The sequence below is a fragment of the Rhinolophus hipposideros genome (genome assembly GCF_964194185.1).
Source record: "Rhinolophus hipposideros genome assembly, chromosome: 9".
NCBI classification, from domain to species: Eukaryota; Metazoa; Chordata; class Mammalia; order Chiroptera; family Rhinolophidae; genus Rhinolophus; species Rhinolophus hipposideros.
This window is the reverse complement of record NC_138055.1, coordinates 39,359,428-39,373,181: the sequence shown is the minus strand read 5'-3', so window position 1 is coordinate 39,373,181 and position 13,754 is coordinate 39,359,428. Positions and strand designations below refer to the sequence as shown.

Here is a 13,754-nt window from a genome sequence, read left to right as displayed (position 1 = left end):
TGGTTTAGAGGTCACCAAGTATATTATACTCATCATCTCATTTTATTTCGGGATTAGGGAGATGATTAGCCTTACTTCATTACAGGTAGGGAAATTGAGCTCAACAAAAGGAACTAATTTGCCAAAGGTCAAAAAGAAAGCTACCAGTAAAATAGGTCTAATAAGTTCATTCCATTTTATGCATTTTTTCTGGCTCAGATGGCAGATCGTGACTATCTAAACTGGAGAACACTGGTAACATTTACCCCCCCTTAATCCCATCCCTACAAACCAAAAGGCTACAAGTCTATTTGTAAAGCTTGATCTGCAGGCTCAAGACTGTCATTCACTGATAAATTCAAACCCTTCATTCTATTAAGAAACACAACCCTTTATATTAAGAAACTAAACCCCGCATCAGAGAAAAAATATCATTTTCAAATTTATGGATTCTACATAAATTTACACATAACATTTCTTCCCAAAGTTTGATTCTAATGAAGCACTTCTACATTATACAGGACTATTGGAGGATTTAATGTATTTATGGATAGCGTTTTATAAAAATGGTTTTATTTTGTCTTTTACCCCTGGAGACACGCTCAGTCAACGCTATCACCAAAGATAACACATAGATTTGTCAAGAGGGAGCATGAAGACCAGTCGTTAGGAGTGTTCTTCTGGGGTGCCCATTCTGCCCTTTTCTAGGCGTGCGACTCGGACTAGCTACCTAACCTGTCTCACAGATTGTTTTATTACCTGCAAAATAGCAACTAACTCTGAGGCCTGTTGTAAAGATTAAATGAGATCATACACATGAAATACAATGACTGATATACCATACATAGGGAATAAATAAATGGTAGTTATGTTGAATATTGGTTGCTTTTTGGCTGGCAGTATCTATCTCTCCTCTTTAACGGCAACTTGAATTCCATTCAGGAAATGAATTCTTCCCCATTAGAAATAGTCTGGTGGACTGTAATTAGGAGTCTTGCACTCCCACTAGTCAAAAGGCAGGCATGTACCCAACTAATCCAATCACATGCTCCCTCCCTGGAATTTATAAACTGTGTGGAGAAACAATGAGACAGGAAATGGTTAGTTTTCTCCACTCGCTCCTAGCAATGGTATCATGACTAGTTTTTGTTTTGTTTTGTTTTGTTTTCATTATGACACCATTGTTATTGTTGCTGCCTCTGAATTTCCAGAGAAGACTTGCTTCTTTTGCCCATTTCCAAGTCTGGGGTACAGCCTCCCATCAATTTTGTATGCCTCTAATGTCCTTTCAACAAAATCCCTTTTTCTAAAGTTAGCCCAATCCAGTTTCTATTACTTATAATCAAAGAACCCTCTGGATATACTTCAGCTATATTGTACATCAGCACCAGTTATTTAGTCTAATTAATATATGAGTAAATTAGGTGCAAATAAGATTTAGTGACTTTTCTCTGCTTTCAGAAGTACCTTTAATCATTGATTTGCCTTTTGGTTTTAGCACTAATGCATATCCACACACAGTGAACTCTATATAGGAACTGAACACTGTTTACCCAAAAGAAAACTTTCCTGTGGAGCAAAGGTGCTGTTTAAGCAGTCATCTCTGTTTGCTCTCTGTTGGAGCAGTACTTGGTAAAACTTCAAGAAATACAAGGCAAATGAGAAGAAACTGAATGTCTGATTGATGTCTGATTGCCTGGGTCCACAATTCTATAGGCTCACCTGAGATCTTAAATAAGAATCTTTTCAGATACAGAGACTTTCATTATTTTTGGCTTTCCTTCTGTGTCTTGGATGTGGTTGCTCTTTGGGTATAGCTATGGGTCAGGCTCTGTGGTAAACCTGAATCTGCAATTACTGGCATCAAGGTCGGAGGAGAGGAGTGTAGCAGCAGTGTAACTGCATGTTTCTTAAACAAGGAAAAAAATGAATAATCATGGGTTTTTGCTTTACCGATGCTTTGATCCACTTCATTTTTCACTGTGAGAAGATAGAATGGCAATTCCTTGAGTTACTTTAGTATTCACTTCCCAGAATAACTCTTTCAAGGCCACAGAATATTATGCCTTTATCAGATTAGTTGCAAGATGAAGCCAGCAAGGTGGCATTTCAGTGCATGGTACAAAAATATGCTCTTTCCCATTACTTGGTACACAAAATTCAGTGCTTCGTTAGTTTCCCCATATTCCAGATTAGATGATTCTAAGGCAAACAGTAACAATTCTTTGAACAGGGAAATTTGGAAAAACTAAACACATTCTTAAAAGGTAAATGACTCCCTGGATCTTGCTGAATAAATAGCAAACTTTTGAATAAATAGCAGACTTTTGTTAAAAAATAGAAGGACAAAACAAGTCCATTAGCAGATACCACAATGGGTAACAGTTCTTATTTTCAGTATTACTGAAGCAGCTTTCAGCAGTCATAATGTTCGTAGTTTGGGTTGTTCTATGTCACTATTGCCCATCTGTCATTTTGTAGCAAGTTCCTAAAACTGAAGTGGCAACTCCAAATCTCTACAGATTAATTTATGGCTACCGAAAAGCTGTTCTTCTGATAAACTTCACTTAAGTCAGTTACCTGTCAGACATGGCGTATTTTTTCTTGATCTATATATAAATAAAATATATGCATAAGTATTTTTTAAGTAACATAAGCATTTCCAATCAAATAGTTTAATAACTGGTTCAGAAACTTTCCTGAAGAAAAAAATGGAAGGCATGGAAATATTTGGTTATTATATAATGTATCCCTTTTCCTAGGAAATAATTTACCCCGATAATAAGGAACAATTGATTCAGGGTGGGCTTTTGGATTATTCTTTTTTCTAAGTTATATGCCCTATTTTCTCAACCTACTAGTTCGCATTTCTATATTTTGTGAGAAATATAAGGACCATGGTTGCAAGGGATTTCATCATCTATGGATTATGTTGTACTGAACACATCACAGAACTCATCAATCAAAGATCTTTTTAATTCCTAAAGTGACATTTTTCAACATCATGTCTTATGGTAATAACCATATTCATAATAAAAATTCCACTGTCATAAATTTTTTCAGCAGGCACTTTTAAAACCATAATCTAATTTTGCAATTTATAGCCTAGTCCCAAGCATGCCATGAGGTATAGAAGACACTAATTTGAACCATGAAAGTAGAGAAGGGGTTTTTTAGTGTGTGACCGCACCAGCTCATACTGGTGCTTTACTCCCTGTGGAGAGCAGAAGAATGAGGTGTCTCAGTGATTGCCACTGTTCCTCACAGGGAAACTCTGCTAGCCCTTTCTCACCAGAGATAAGCTGAATGCTAATGCCTTTTATCACACTATAGGATATTAAGCTTTTCTCATTTTATAAAATTAACATTTTTTTCAGTTCAAACACAATTAAGCTAACTCAATGCCTTATGTTTTATTACTTTTTCCTTAGCTTAAATCAGAGATTACTGTATGAAAACTCTCAGATGACATCATATTTAAACATTGTGATTCCTTTGAAATAATGCTGGGTGTCAATCCTTTAAACAGATCGTACCTCCATCATAAAATTGCTGACAAACTATGTCCAGATCAGGTGACTACTTCTTGTCTGAATATACCATTTCTGTGTTGTAAACTTGTTGGAAAGAAAGGCAAAATTCCTGTTAATGGCTTATCCCTGATGACAGAATACGATTTTTAAATAATGGGGGAAGCCAGAAGAAGTCTACAATTGACAGATGGACTACTGAATACTTTTAAATGTATGGCCCTATGGAATTCTGCCTTCGTTTAAGAAAACTGGACAGAAGAATGCCATGTTCTTTCAGGTAATTCACAGATGATAAAGAAAATAATTAAATATACTTCCCGAAATAATTAAGGCAATTTACACTTAACAGTAATTGAGTGAATACAAACTTCACCCTAGGGACCTCAGTCTCTACACTCTACTCAGACAAGTAACATCCATTTCTGATTCTGAATTGTGGTCTCATATTGTGGATGTCACTGCGACTTGATGCTTTGTTTTTTTCCTTCACTTTTTTACTTATCCAAATCTTAGCCATTTTTATCAGTCAGACGTGTATTCAGCTGTGGGTAACAGACATCTGACCAACAGTGGCTTAAACAAGGGTTTATTATTTAACGTACGGTGGTCCAGAGCTGGTAAGCACTCTAGGAACCAGACTACTTTCTTACATAGGTATCTTTAGCATGTGTTCTCTCTCTTCAGACATCGCTCTATGTCCAAGATAGAAAAGAAGAGGAAGGATAGGCAAAACATACTTGCCAAAGGAGTCTGACCCTTTTTACCAGGAAAACATAACTTTCTAAGAAGCCCCACTCAGTATACTTCCTTTGGAACCTCAGTGGCTAGAACTATGTTACATGGCCACTTAAGGCTCCAGAGCAGCTCAAGGAGTTGCATGTTTGTAACTGTGCACAGTGCTACGTTTAGTAACTCCAGAGTTCTACAGTAGGGCAGAAGGGGAGACTTTATATGATGTGGATAATTACGCAGCACTGTTTGCCACACTTCTTCTATGTTAGATGAAGAACTATGACCTATAAACAGTCTTACCGTTCCATTTCAGTCTTTTGTGATGTTTCATTCTCTGAATGCTCAGAGCAATGATAGGCTGAGTCATGTATTACAGCAGTTATGCACTACCTTACACAGTTATTTTTAAATATATATTTAGATCATCATCCCATAAGTCCTCGAAAATGAGGGTAAAATTCCATCTTTGTATCATGTAAATATATTTGACTTATTGATGAATTTAGTCATGAATTACATCTCTATCCTGTTCTCTAGAGAAGTAAATGATAGCCTATCATTGTTTCCTTTTCTTTATTTTTTTTTTATATTAGTTTCAGGTGTACAAAACAATGTGATAGTTAGACATTTACACCCCTCACGTGATATCCCCTCCCCCAATCTACGACCCCTCTGGCATCGTATATAGCTGTTACAGTTCCATTGAGTCTATTCCCTATCATTATTGCTTTAAAAGTTACTTTATTCTTTTCTTTTGTGTGTGTGTGTGTGTGTGTACATAATTTTATTAAGTCTTAGATGCATAAAATCACAGCTTTGGAAGACATCAGATGGATACTTTACTTCAGTTTTCTTCCTAATATGATTTTACAATATTCTTTGCAGAGAGTACTAATCTTGGCCTCAGGGTTTTCTGAAAAGTTACTTTATTCTTGACTATTCCCTAAGCAATCTAGCTATTCTCTGAATTACTCTAAGTTTTTACTGGCTTTCTACTACATTCCCTAAGTTTATACCTTTCCTATCAACATTACAATGATAAAACTTCAAGAATTATTTCTCTCTCCCTGTATCTAATACATAGGGAAATACAATGGTAAACTATATCCCGATTCTGACCACCTTGATTGCTATCATCACTGTCCGAGCCACTACCATCTTTTGCACGGACTTCTCCAAAAGCCTCCTGCCTCGTGTCTTTTTACTCTTACACTCCACAGTCTATTCCTAATACACTAGGCAATGCCATTTTTTGAAATTTAAGTCAGATTATGTCACTTCTCTTCATGAAGCCTTGAAATGGCTCCATCTCACTCAGAGTAAAAGAGTCAAATGAAATAAACACTGTCCTGTATTATATCAAAGATCTTAGGGAGTGAGGTATACTCTAAAATAACTTTATATCTAGAATGGAAATAACTGCAGTATAATTCAATTATGACAATTATTTTGCATCTCTTTCCATCTAAATCTTCCATGTCAAACATGTCTTCCAACTAGGAGAAATGTGAGAACAGTCTGAATAGTTATAGCATCTTTAAAAAGGTAGTAAAACTTTCTCAACAAATGTATGAAAGTACTCCTCTCACTACAATGTCTCTTAAAAATATCTTTACATGTGTCTTTTCTTTGATATAAGTATGGAGAAAACCAGTGGTCTAAAATATTATAGAAACTCTGTACCCCAAATAAATGCTTATTCATTAATTTATGAATACATAATGCATTTTTCTACTAATATGATATGCATATTATGAAATACATACTTTTAAAAAAGAGACTAATGTAATTGAATAATGCTTCATTAAATTTGAAACTCTTGGTTTAGTACTTGGTAATAGAGCAATTTAGCTCTAGGTATAGTTTATTTCAGAATTTGATTTTAATGGCTGTCATGTCTGGAAAAAAAATATACCTCAAAGTGATATGTAGGTCAAAGTGAAAAAGTGTATAGTTAACTTATTAAATCATGATTCTCATTTTTCAATTTCACCCACAGATTAAGTTTAGTGAAATTATAAAAACATTGACTTGAATATTAGATGACACTAAAAGCCTGTGAAAAAGTTGTAGTATTTTACTTTTATGTTTGGTGTTTTTGGAAATGAGAGAAGACACAGGAGGCCAGCCATGTAGGGTCCCGTAGGCCACTGCAATGACTCTTTCACTGTGAATGAGATGGAGCCATTTCCAGGCTTTGTGCAGAGAAGTGACATAACATGACTTAAATTTTAAAAAAAGGACATTGGTAGAAATAGACTGTGGAGTGTAAGGGTAGAAGGACAGATACCAGGTAGGAGGCTTTTGGAGACATCCATGCAAAAGATGGTAGTGGCTCGGACAGTGGTGATAGCAATCAAGGTGGTCAGGATCGAGATATAGTTTAACGATGTATTTCCCCATGTATTGGATCCAGGGAAAGAGAAGTAATTTTTGAAGCTTCAGCTTAGACATCACTATACTACTGTGAAGGATTCTCTGATCCTCTAGGACCTCATGAAGTCCTCCTTTCATGTGCTCTTACAGTGCCCTGTCCCACTTCTCTCAGAGCACTATCACGTGTGTGGCAATGTCTTGTTTCCCCCTTATCCTTGTTAGACTCTAAGCCTTGAAAGTGTAGGAATGATGTCTACCTTGTTTATGGCATTATATATACTAAGTATAAAAATATTCAATAACTGTTTGTTAATGAATAGACTACGTGAAATCTACAAAAAAAACTCAATACTATTTGACAATAAAAATATTGGGAAAGATGTTCTTGGCATAGGATTGAACAAAACCTTCCTTCTTATTTTTCAACAATGCTGCATCACCAGTTTTATAAAATAGTTCATAATCACTTATATTTTATTATGAACCATATTAGTTAAATACTATTATATTCTTCAGTGAGTGATGGTAGCTCTTGGATAACTATATGAACAACATCTAATATTTTTCATAGCTAATGCATGAAAACCTTCTAAAAACCTAAGGCATAGATGATTGCTCTGACTGATTTTGTTTGAAATGTGGGATTGGTCATATCATATACTATCAGACATTAATAGGTTGCGTATAAAAATAAAACAACTTCAGAGACAGTGGTGGGGAGCATTCCCATGTTGACCGTTGATAACGTGGTCCACATCTCTATGGAATAGATCTATTCTAACAATCTTTTGTTAAGTTTCTTCCTTAGTTTTATACAGTACATACGTGCGCTGAGACTAATTTCTTGAAACAGAGTTTAAAAGCCCAAAGTAAATGAGTAGCATGGCTTTTCATGACTCAAAACTGGGTAATGGGATCTATTAATTAATTTAGCTTGTACGTACCCTTTGTGCTTGCTATGCATGTGTCTAGCGAAAAAAGTACTAATACTTTATCATTAAAACTATTTTTGGTAGAAACTTTGAAGCAAAGATAATGTATCTAAGGTGAGCAGAACCCCATGAGACATTGGGTGTCATATATTCCATGTAAAAATCCCTTTGAAATGTCTTTAATATGCTGTATCTGTTAAAAGGGGAATTAAAAGTATACCTAGCCAATGGTGTCTATGTCTTAAGAAGTTTCTCAGGATAGTTTTCCCTTGATGAGTTTACTACATTTAAGGATCGGTTTTCAGCTGTGAGGTATTGACCCCGGCTTTGCAAAAATACCAAACACAGCTCTTTCTCTCAAGAGAAGATTTGGAGTAACTGAAGTTCACAAGACTGACTATAAAAACTTCCCTATGTTGTAAACATCACAATCAGAAAGTTGCCTTATGAGCACTGGATCTCAGCAGGGAGTTAGCTTATACAAATATTTAATGGCATTTCTGTATTCACGAAACAAATTTTATTGAGCCTCTGCCACGTGCCAAGCTTATTCTAGATACTGAGAATATAGTGGTGAACAAAATAGACAAGGTCTTTTCTGAGAGCTTACATTTTAATGAAGGAGACAATTAAACTGGATTTTTGTCTTTTTTATTTACTGATGTATCTCTAGTACTTAGAGTACTTCCTGGCACATATTAGGTATTCGCTATATTTGTTGATTGAATAAAAATCTAACGAAATAAACCAAAAACAACGAAAGAACAAGACAAACAAATGAGAAACAAAAACTCATAGACAAAGACAATAGTTTAGTGGTTACCAGAGGATAAAGAGGGTAGGGGATGGGAGATGAGGGTAAGGGGGATCAAATATATGGTGATAGAAGGAGAACTGACTCTGGGTGGTGAACACACAATGGGATTTATAGATGATGTAATACAGAATTGTACACCTGAAATCTATGTAATTTTACTAACAACTGTCACCCCAATGAATTAAAAAATAGTAATAAAAAATGTAGCATAAACTATTAACATAGTTTCAGATAATTATATGTGCTAGAAAAAAATAAAACAGGGTAGTGATATGATAAAGTAAGGGTACTAGGAGAAAGGGTAGCTACCTAGATTAGGTGGTGTAGTAGAGTAAATTATTGTTTGCAAATATTCATCCATTATTTCTCCCCACCTCCAAAGGGGACATAGACTTTTCCACTCTTATTGATGTTGAATCTGACTATGCAACGTGCTTGGCCTCATGGTGTGTGGAATGTACTTTTCTGCCTTTTGACCTTGAGTTTGGCCATATGACCTGCTTTAGCCAACAGATGTCAGAGATCTGACAATCAGAAACTTACAGTGTTTATGTGTTTGGGTTTTCCCTCTTGCACTTCTGCCACTGACATCAGAAGCACATGCCTTGGAGAGCCTATCACAGATTCCTTCTTAGTTTTAGAAACTCTGTTCAAGTGGCTTAATTTCCTTCACTAAATGTAAGGACTTTGATTCTTGAATGTCTATGCTACTTTCACTATCTCATGATTACATATGTGGGAGTCTTAAATATAAAATAAATATAACTAAACAAATTGAATTTTGGTGGGAGAGGTTAAAGGAAGAGATTTTTACTAACTATGAAAGTACACAATAAAAAAGGTAGATGTAAAACTTTTTTTTGTTAATAAGATTTATTTATCCACTAAAATCAACTAAGAGCAGAAGAAGAGCATGTTTGTTTAGTCCAGTGGCTAAACTACACCCCAGACAAGATATTTTTATTTTCAACACAGATACATAAGAAAAGGAAAATGTGACCACAGGACTGGAATAAAGATCGAAGACAAAAGCAAAGTGTTGAATATATTATAGTCATACTAAATCTTAAATGAATAAGCACTCCAAACTATAAAGGAAAAACTAAGCAACAAAGGTATTATATATGCCAACTATCCCCACAGATGAATAAAAAGCAGATATTAAAATTCTTGTAAAAAGGCCAAGAAACTATGATTAATATGTTCCTGGTACAAGGTAATAATCACATTATACATGCAAAAATATGAAAAATGTGACAAAAAGGTGGAATTATTTAATGACTCAATCACAATATACACTGAATGCTAGATATAGGATTTATCCCAAAATATTGTATTTCAAATCAAATGTTCAGAAAATCATCTACATAAGAAATCATCATCTGGAAAAGACTCAAATGAATTGGAGAGACCTAATATTGAAACTTACTAGTTTTATAATATTCGAGACTGGCTGCCAGATTTTAAGCAGCCACAATCTTATGAAACAACCAGAAACTCAAAGGAAGATAAAAGAGAAAAGGACCAGTGAAAGAGTCACAACAAAACCTATATAACTATTAAATAGTTAAGGACCGAAGCCTCTTCTTTTTCAGGCTTCACAGAATATATGTGACTTAATTTGATAAACAGTACTTTGCTGTCTAGTTTCTCATTGTTTTTTAGTTTTACACCTAAAATCAGTTGAAGAGATAGCAGAGACCAAAGATAATAGGTTTGAGAGCAAGAAAGTAGAGAAGAGGGTAGAAGAAATAGACACACTGATAAGAGTGTGAAATAAATACAGAGAACAAAGAGGGTGCCAAGGACACAAGTGGCAACTAAAATTTCATTTAGGAAAATTCAGTAGAAAGACAGGTTAATTCAGCTTTTCCTACATTAGAAAACTTTGTAGCCAACATTCTATGACAAGTAGTGCTATATCCAATGTATGTAAGATGTGTCTGAATTACCAGGGGGAAAACTGTTGGTTAACTAAAGTATGATTTAATCACTAAAATTTTAATCACTAAAATTTAAATCTTAAAAAAATATATATTTACATATACCTTTTAAAATTATCTATTTTTAGCATGTGTACCTGGAAACAAAAACCTTATCTATCCAAAATACTGAATATCCTTTGAACAGTGTCACAGAATTTAGGCATAACTGTAGAAACCTCAGATAATTTGAAAAAGAATGAAATTGTGGTGGCCAAATGGCAAACTTTCTACAAGATGTCAGATGAATCTGCTGATTGCTAAAACACTATTTTAGTAGGCATGAAACCCACCTAGTTAGACTTCAAAGGATTAGTTTTAGAATTATCCAAGAGTCTAAAAAGCTGGAAAAAATATTTCTCCAGTAACCATAGCAACTTGGAAAAATTTCCCAAAATATGTAGTGGCCATTTGTAATGTTCTCTGATTTTTGATACCCTTCCTATATTTGATGAATTTCTGGTCTTATGAGGTATGACTTCCTGAGGTAACATCCAGAAAACTCAGGTATCTAGCCTGTTCTACTCCCAAGGCTCCACTGACCAATCAGCTGTGAAAGACTGAATCAGAAGTGAACAATTAGAGGAAGGAGGCTCTGTGTAGCATCATTTTGCTCATAAGTGTGAGAACCATTCAACTGTTGGGCATCGCACTGGTTGCACTGCTTAAGCAATCGGTTCTCATAGAACTTGATGGGAATGTTGCAGCAAAAGGAGACTTATCTTTAAGCAAACTTGAGGTTTTTGGTGTTGTTTCTGGAAGCTTAACTTTGACCCTGGTTTTCCAGGTCTCAACAATTTTTTCAACTACTCAATTTCTTTTTAATAAACTTTTCTGCTGCACAACTAGCCAGAGGTGGCTCCTGCTGCTTAAAAAAAGAACCCTGGTTAATACTAAATGGTTACTAGAAGTGGTTGAAAGCAATATTAACTTCAGGAAAATCAGGAAGATCTACAATTAGTTATCTCGCTCTGTAAGGGCTGATGGCTCTAAAAATTGAACTGTTTTTTTTTTTTTTGGGGGGGGGAAGGGTGAAAATATGGTAGCCCAGCAACTGCAGTAACAAAGTAACAAATTATTAACTGCAGTCACTTCAAACTAAGTGACCAATGAACAAGACTGTGGGAGATCCAGTAACTAGTAAAATAGAACAATATGAAGAGTGAAGAATTCAAAGACGAAATTAGTTTCTTCTAATTCCATAGCACAGCTTTTCAAAAGATAATGAAATGTTCACCATCCTAAATTCTCAGTTCAAGGCAAGAATCACAGCCAAGAGTTACTCCCTAACATGTTCCCTGGGAGGGAAAAGCCAGCCAGCCAGCATCAGCGCACAGCACCGCCTGTCTTCGATAGGCCAAGCAGTGCTAACAGGTAACATTTTTCAATGCAGATAATGCGATGTTGAGGTGGCAGACCTCAGGGAGAAGCACTTACATGCAAGATACAGGAGGAAATGCTAACTTATTGCTAGCAGAGCTGAGTTGTAATCATAATTCTTTGACGTACAGTGCACTGGCGTTGGCTACTTGATCAGATGATCCAGATGGACCAAACAGATAGGCATGTAAAAACTTCCAACTTAATAAAATTACAAGATATCTAGGTTTAATAACCAGAGGCCTGACGAGCACCTGCAACAAAAATTTGAAATGTTTCTTTTCTAATTTCCAGTCCGAAGTCAATTCCCAGACCCAGAGTTTTATGAGTGAAGGAGCGAATGTAAATACTTGAAGATGTATATCGTGATGACATCACAGTGTGAACTGTAAACCTTGGTCTTCCTCATCAACATAACTATAATGGAGAAAGAGAAATACCAGGCCTTTGGGGTACTGCTATATAACAGCTCAGAACTAACACTAAACCTGGGGTCTTAGAATACTAGTAATCAGAAAGGAGGCTTGTGGGAATCAGATGATGAATAAAATTCAACCCAAATCTGCCTCATATCCAGCCCAGTGGAGCCCTAAACACATGTGGAATACACAACTGGCACTGGAGAAGGAGACTAGGTTCCTAGAGGATTCATCAGACAGTTCTTTCAAATGCAGCTGCTGGGGCACATGTACATTCTTTACCAGCACTTTTAGCACCAGATGTACAACTATTAATCTGGCAAATGCTTTTTGCCCATGATCCTAATAGATGAAGAACACCTGTAATGGCTGTTTTCATGACAGGTAGAACAAGAAACCATTTTATCCTAGAGTTATGTAATTATTTGGTTCTGAACCACAATATATTTCACAAACACCATGACTGTCACACTATCACACAGGGCAACTACATTGATGGCATATGTCTCCCAGACCTGGAAAGCAGGAAGTAATAAATACTCAAGATTTTTTTGTAAAGTAAAGGTATGTAAAACTTATTTCTGAGTGCAGTAAGGTGGGAGATCACATGAAATAGAAGAATTGTACCTCAGTGAAGTCTCTGAGGGTCCAGTGACCTGGAGCATATTAGGATGGCCTCTACAATGTTAAGATGACTTCCGTCACCTTGCAACTCCTGCAGCTTAGAAAGCGGCATAGTGCTACATGGGCCTCTTTGAAGGTGATATGTCTCACTTTAGCAATCCTGCTTTGACCTACTTATGAAGTGACCTGAAAGCCTCTAGCTGAGTGGGCCCCAGAGGAAGAAGAGGCTTCCTAATCAGTCCAGGCTCCGGTTCCTCTACCTGGCCTTAGTGACCGACACATTCAGTGGGTGTTAGAACTGTCGAAGCTGATCTAGATGCTATCACATGGTGTCTTACCACATGGTGTTTGTGGCAAGTTCTGATAGTGGTCAGAATCATCAGACAGAAAACTGGTCCCTTTGAAAAGCGGCATTTAGCTCACTAAAGGCTATTAGAGTTTGTACATTTGACTCGAAAGCAACAAATGTGACCCGACACATCCAAAATGAACTTGGTTTAGCTGATGCATCCAACTATTAAATCAGGCATGCTCAGTAGCAAGCCATATTAAGTGACCATGACATATATGGAGTGAGATTTGAGAAGGTTCTGACAGTAGAAATTGCACGATCAGATCACTCACACACTCAGCAATGCTGGCCTTGTGGCTGGATGTCACAGGAACCTTCTGGCCATTCCCTCTGGGAGCACATTTTGCTTTTATAAAGGATAGCTGAAGTGTTTTGTTACTACTAGGTTGGTGCAAAACTAATTGGGTTTTTTCAGTTATTTTTAACCTTTTAAACCGCAATTACTTTTGCACCAACCTAATAGTTTAGTTGGTATTAGTTATTATGTTTAAGTATGGAATAGGGTATATTTTGAAGGTTTAAGTGGTGGCAAAGAGTGTATATTGATGTTGAATAGCCAAGTAATGCACGGTCGTATATGTTTGTCATGTTTTCTCGTTTGGGTACTTTATGAAAACTCTGAATATAG

The 13,754-nt window shown here is 36.1% G+C and overlaps 1 protein-coding gene across 15 annotated transcripts in view; it reads right to left on the bottom strand.

Annotated features, from left to right (window-relative positions):
• CCDC91 (coiled-coil domain containing 91) overlaps positions 1-13,754 on the bottom strand; it is a 334,936-nt gene that overhangs the window by 30,837 nt on the left and 290,345 nt on the right. The gene's annotated exons all lie outside the window — the stretch shown is intronic.